Genomic DNA, 7,269 nt, shown 5'->3' on the forward strand with positions numbered 1-7,269 from the left:
AACTAGCTAGGAATTTGTCCTTTAACGTTTTCTCCCTCGATCTCTCCCATCAAGGTGAGGCCGACGATGACTGCTTCATACTCAACTTGATTGTTAGTTGCGGAGAATTCAAAGCGCAAGGAAACTTCAACCACGAGGACGACTTCACTTTACAAAATTAAGCATCCACTATTGCCTCGACTATTATATGATCCATTTGTGAATACCGCCCATGAGTGAGCTGGCTCAGGTGGGTTAGGACTCATCTCTGCTAGGAAGTATGCAAACACTTAATCTTTTAACATGTTCCTTTCTTCGAAAGATACCTCGAACTCAGACAATTCAACGAACCATTTTGTCAACCGTTCAATCAAGTTTGGTCGGTGGAATACTTGTTTTAAAGGTAGGTTAGCCTAAACCACTATAGAGTTTACGACAAAATACCATTGGATCTTTCTCAGCACAATCACCAATACTAGATATGCCTTTTATATCTTTTAATAGCGTCTTCCGATTCGACTAGAGCCTTTGAAATGAAGTATATCGAGTTCCGGTTGGAATTCGGTTCTCCGATCAAAACAATGCTAACAACTTCTTCGAATACGACCATGTACAAGATGATTCCACAAGGGAGCAGATAAGTAAACACTAAATGTGTGGCTAACGCACTTTTTAACACAACAATTTTATAAAATTAGTCTTCGCAGAGTATATCTAAATATTTTTTAATTTTTTAAATTTCTATAAAAAAAATATATTTAATCATTTTATTTAATTTCTTTTGGATAATAATTAATATCATCCGATAAGTTATGTATGCACTAGAAAAATAATAATTTGTATTAAAAGAGTTTAGTATTATAAAGATTTTCTATTTTGGTGTATATCTAAAGGTAAAATAAGAATAGAATGTTTACTAGAAATATAAAAAAGGATAACAATATTTGATCCAAAAAAGTAGTGTCATGTTCAGTCGACATGCATATTGTCTTTTCTGTGGCTCAAGAGTTAATGCAGTTATTGCCACGTTGGGTAATATATTACATTATCACTTATATGGAAGACATTTATTTATGTGGTGGAGAAAGGATCAGCTTCTAGTCGATAAAGGATATCTTCATTATCTTATTCTATTATTTTTTAAAACAGTATAAAATTTTATTCTATCTTAGTAAATCATACATTTTTGTGTGAAATAGTGGTGAACTTAACACTTTTATCTTAACAATCTTTCTGTTAAATTTAAGTAAAATTGTTAGTGGAACATGTGCTGCACCCACAAAGGAAAACTCCAACAAAGGAAATCTCGAACAGTTAGAAACAAGAAGAGGGGAATTTCTTTTAAAAAAGAATATAATATTTTCGCTGGTTTAGAATCCACATTTGAATTAAACTGATTAACATTAGGCCATACACGTGTATATAAAGCTATAATGTCGGCGGATTTAAATTTGTTTGTTAAAGTGATTCTCAATAAACTTCATAGATTTTTTAGGATCTTTATAAAAATTCAATTTCGCTTCTTTTCAAAAGAAATTTTATGTAAGGAATACAAGATTTTTAGATACAAATTATCTTTTATTATGATCCTCTATGATTTGATCCGATTAATCTTTACAATGGCATGCAATTGTCGTCATAAGTAACATACATTATAAACATTTATTTGTAGATTATGTTATTTTACCTGCGGAAGAAATCACATGTAAAAATAAAAAATGCAAAATTTGCATGTAAACTCCGTATAATTAATCAATATATGCACTATTGGAACATATAAATATTTCAGGAGGATGAATTTGAAAAAAAATTTAAGTCTCATTGTTAGAAATTTTTTGTATGTTTGTGAGCTAACTAAGAAAATTTATTAAGTCCCACGTCATTTAATTTTCATTCTTTGGTTAGCTTACTTCATTATATAAGAAATTAATATGATTTATTCTTAAATACACCAAAAATTTATTTTAAAATTTTCCTTCCTCACTCTCTATACTATGTGTTTATTCGAATTGTCAAAACGACAACTCATCCGCTTTCTTTCTACTCGTTGAATTTGATGAGTACTTCCTTAAATTCTCATTATAGAATTATTTTAATTTCTCCTTGTTAGAATTGAGAAATTATAAAGTATTTTTTTGAAAAATTAATTGAATTTCTCCTTATTTGAGAAATTATTTTGAGTGGTCAAATGACTATTATTAAGTTCTCTTTTAGAATTATTTGAATTTTTTATTATTTGAGAAATTATAACGATTGGTTTATATAACAGATACTACGAATGATATTTATACCATATTTGACTGAGTTTGAACCATCAAGTGATGCATTTCTAAATTGATTATCTACCGTGCAAGTAGTAATCACAGATTATAGAACTAAACTATTTTATCCTGGAGACGGCGTGGTTGAATGATTGTTTTCCATAACTTTCTACAGTGCCACGAATTGTCTTAAAGAGATGACCTAGTCTACGAGTCGACCCGATAATTTCTTTAGTGGCAATATTTTCAAAATCGAAAAACCAACAATTTTAAGACGTGTCAAACTGCCATGGCTACCGAAGAAATTATTGTTGCCTTTGCGGCTATTGTCTCTGACAGACCGCTTAAGTGTAAGGGAAGTCACTTCAAAAACTGACAACAAAATTTGTAATTTTTCATAGCCTTAAAAAGAGATGTCACACTTAATAGTGTTGAAGCTAAATTTGATGTACAAGTTAAAGTGAAGCTTACTAACCAAAAGGGGGCAAGTCATCCAAAGGGGAAAGAGGTCAATCCCAAACCTAGGATTCCAAGCGACAAGGCCCAGAAGGAGGCGAAGGGTAAGACCCATGTGCCTCCAACCTACAAAGAAAAGAACCCTATGACACGCACTAAGTGGAGGCGTTATCAAAGGAAGAAAAAAGATGAAAGGGAGGCTCAGGGAAATGAGCATGGTGCGCTAGCAGGAAAGAAAAATTGGGTCCTAGTGAAGCCTGATCAAACACCTCACTCAGAAGTTTAACAAATGCGAGAAATCACGCTTAATGCCAAAAACGACACAAGGTCCCTCCATCGTAGGAGAACTCAGGGTGAGGGATAAAATTCCTGAATATTATCCCTAGTCAGAAGACGAGATCGCAAAATATACTCCTTAGCTAGAAGAGGATGACCCTCATTCCCATGATCCGGAGTACCCCATTGAGGCAAGGGATGCTTATGTACCCTTTCACTCCCCTCGACCAAGGCATAAAGAGCCTGAATACACCCCTGGAAGTCAGACGATAAGATGGTCGAGGATAATTTCAGCGAAGAGTCTGAGGGAGACTTTCATATTCACTGTGGAGTTGTCTTAGTGCTTCCTGCAAATTATGATCGAGTGTCAAAAGTTTTTAAGGTCGGGGAGGAATTTATTCCAGACAAGGCAATTAATCAAAAGCCTATATGCTACTACGTCATGAACAATGGCGTGGTTGAGGAGCAACATGCAGTCTTCGAGAGGCTTGACCCTAGTATGATGTATCACTTAAAGTCGCTTTTCATTAGGGCAAAAGTTGACTCTAAAGAAGTTAACAAGGTGTTTGTAGATGATGATGCAATGGTCAATTTGATGTCATACTCGATGTTCAAGAAATTAGGGAAGGTTGATGAGGACCTTAGGCCCCACAACATGGTGTTATACAACTATGAGGGTAAGACCAACAATATACTAGGTGTGATCCAAGTTGATTTGTCTGTAGGGTCGACATCTAGGGTGACTTTATTTATGGTTATCACATTCAATGCAAACTACAACTTGTTGTTATGTCGCAAATGGATAGATGGCATTGGATTTGTGCCATCAACCTTGCATCATAGGGTAGCCATCTGGAGAGAGGACGACATTGTAGAGAATATTGAAGCCGACCAAAGCTACTACAAGGCTGACATATGCAAGGTCGGGAAAAAGGACTTTTACAGGAATTTGGCGAAAATACTGCCATGTTATGTAGCAGAGGAGGTATACACCTATGAGAAGGACTAAACTTACTCTTTGAATTTGCACCGAAATTATCGATTCATATGGGACAAAGAGCAAGTGAGAAGCGACCATGTTAAAGAGGGAAGCCCACCTCCCAGAGGGTGGATAATGGTAGATGAAGATGTCTGTTGAGTCACAAGTGTTGGCTCAAATTTCGGCCTATATGGTTGAAAATAGGATAAAATCGGGCCTAGAGGATGAGATTTCTCAGAACATGGCCTGCGAGGCCAATGTCGAAAGCTCTGAAAATTTAGGACATGGCCCTATGGGCCATACAACAACTTCAGAAAGCCGCATCCTCGATTGCATCTACGACAACAAGCCTTTGGGGTTCGAAAAAGACCCACTTGGAACTAATATAAAAAATAAGGCCTAATATCCTCTAGAAGAGATAGATTTGGGCGAAGCAGCTGAAAGGCGGCCAACATACATCAGCATAAAGAGTGATCTAAGTATGAAGCAAAACCTAGTTGAGCTGCTGAAGGAATACAAAGACTGGTTCGCGTGGGACTACATTGAGATGCCAAGTTTAAGTCGAAGTAAGGTGGAGTTAAAGCTACCAATTTGGTATGGGAAGAATTAGTGAAGAAATTGTCGAAGATATTTGCACCAAAAGTGATGTCGAAGATCAAGGAAGAGATCGAGAGGCTCCTCAAAAGAAAATTCATAAGGACAACCAGGTACGTCGAATGGTTATCAAACATCGACCCAATAATAAAGAAAAATGGTACACTTAGAATATGCATAGACTTTAGAGATTTAAATAATGCTACACCTAAGGATGAGTACCCCATGCTCGTGATAGAAATACTAGTCGATTCAGTAGCGGGGTATTCGTTACCTTTAGGTTTATTGGCTAAACCAAAAGTAAACATACAATTCGAGTCGCCACCGCACTTTTATTTGTCCAAAGGAAAGGCTAAAAAGCGAACAAAAGCCAAGTAAGATTTTTTATCAAATCAAAAACTAATAAAAATGTCAGAGATCTGGGTAAGGGGGTTGGTTATAAATGGGAAGGTTTTTCGCACCCAAAACATCCTTAGTACTCTAAGGGAACCTCTTTTTGCAAAAATGTGTTGTAGGTTGGTATTTTTGAAAAGATATGTGCAAAAGATTGGAGGGATGAGAAGAGAATAAATTATATTTACAATTTGTTGTTTGAATGGATGAACCCATTGCCTACGTACCATCACAAAGGTAGGATCAAAACCTCGTAGTTCGGGGTAAATATCTCAAAGATTGGTGAATCGATTTGATCAAAAGCCTTAAGGTCTTTTGTTATCAAAGGGAGACAACTCAACCTAAACCAACAATCCACCATGTGAGGAGAGCTTCAACATACTAGTGAGGGTTTAACCCTATAATAAGTGTAAGACCCCAATTTTGACCCAAAGATCCCTCATGGCATCATAACATTGCATTTGCATTGCCTCAAGGATCTTTAGCATCTTGGTTCCCTTTGCCTTTGGGTGGGACTCCTTGTGATTGGTTTGAGATCACCAAGCATGCTTGAATTATACATCATTGTTTCTCTTACTTTTGTTTACTAACCAAAAGCACAAAAATGTGTCACTAACATCTTTTGTTTGAAGCTTGAGTATCATCCAAGACACTTTGTGGGTTCTATTTAGATGATCAGTCAACACAAGGGAATGGCTTGAGATACTTCCAACAGGTTCAAATGGGGTCTATTCGTCAGTCAAAACGTTAATCTTGAAGGAGCAAAAGTTTGTTCATGAGCTGTCATGCTCGCTAGGTGAGCAGAATGGGCCGCCTAGCGAGTCCCAAGAAAAGCCACCAGAATCACCTACGCTGAGAGGAATTTCTTGAACTGTCATGCTCGCTAGGCGAAGCCCACGTGTTTAAAAAAATAATAAATAAATAAATAAATAAATAAATAAAATATAACAGAAAAATTTTGGACTTGGGCCTCTCTCATTTGAGCCCATAGGTCCACAAAAATCAGGTTATAAATTCAGAGTTTCAGTGAAACAAAAGGCATTCTATTCCTATTACCCTGGCAGGGAAAAAGATAGTGAGAGAAGAGCTAACAAAGTTCAGAGCAACCTCCAGAGACTGAAGGGAACTCATCGGCAAAGAACCAATTCCCTCTCATATAAACCCTCAGACTGCTTTGCAAACCCAACCGGGCAATTCAATTTCATTCGTTCTCTCCAGTTAGGTTTGCCTTATTCCCATTACTTTATGCTTTTAATTTGAATTCTCTGAATGTATGAGGTATTATGGGTGAATTTGATACCCTTTTGATGCATGTGTTTGACAAGAGGTTTAGGCCTCCTACCCTTGGTTGCTTTTTGTGAGCTTTTTGTGAATTTTAATGGCATGATTCATGTGGTTACATTTTGATTTGGGGGCAACTCTTGATTACCCTAACTTGTTTCTCTAACCTGTTTGTTGAGTTTTGTTTTGTGAGGGCTCATATGACCCTTGCAGAGATGGCTTGCCTGGTGTTCCACTTTATTTGTGGGATACCACCTGGAGGTTTATTCCGATTACCTGTACTGACTCGCTTTCTTTGATGGTGTTTAGCTTGGAAGAGTCTTTAGGTTTCTTATTTATCTAATTGCTGTTACTTCGAATCTTTATCCGTACGGTAGATCTCTCGATCCCTTTACTTTTCCCGCATGTTACTGATTTCTTAGGTTTCGTATAGCCTCTCGTGGCATGTCATTTAAGGTAGCGTGGTTCCTTCATCTAGGACTGCCTTTTTGCATGAGCATCCCTAAACACCCCAAACTCATTGATTTTTCTTCTCCTAAGAACACGTTATCTCCTTCTACTACAGGCGAGTAAGTCTCCAAAGTTCGAGCATCTGGTAGATTGCGTAGTAACGTCGTTCACCCCAAAACACAACCCTTACCCCATAGGTGGTCGAACTACGTTTTGCTCTGATTTTCATCCCAGATGAGATACGTAGGCATAAGACGCGATGTCTTAGCGAGCACACTCCTCTTTAACCCATAGGTAGCCGAGCTACGAAGACTCTGATTCTCAGATTCAAATGAGATACGTATGCAGTGGATGCGACATCTGTGCGAGTCATTTTCTTTTGACCCTTCTTTTAGCAAGTAGTACATTAGATAAACATACACGCTTTTCTCATCCATTCAATCATGTTTGCACAAATAAATTTTCAAAAAAAAACAACAACCTTTGCAACAAATGTGAAAAGGGCTCCCTAGGAGTACCTAGGATGCTTTGGGTGCCTAATACCTTCACATTGCATAACCAACCCCCTTACCCAGATCTCTGACATTTTTACTAGTTTTT

Source organism: Lathyrus oleraceus, chromosome 2 (assembly GCF_024323335.1).
Source record: "Lathyrus oleraceus cultivar Zhongwan6 chromosome 2, CAAS_Psat_ZW6_1.0, whole genome shotgun sequence".
Classification (NCBI taxonomy): Eukaryota; Viridiplantae; Streptophyta; class Magnoliopsida; order Fabales; family Fabaceae; genus Lathyrus; species Lathyrus oleraceus.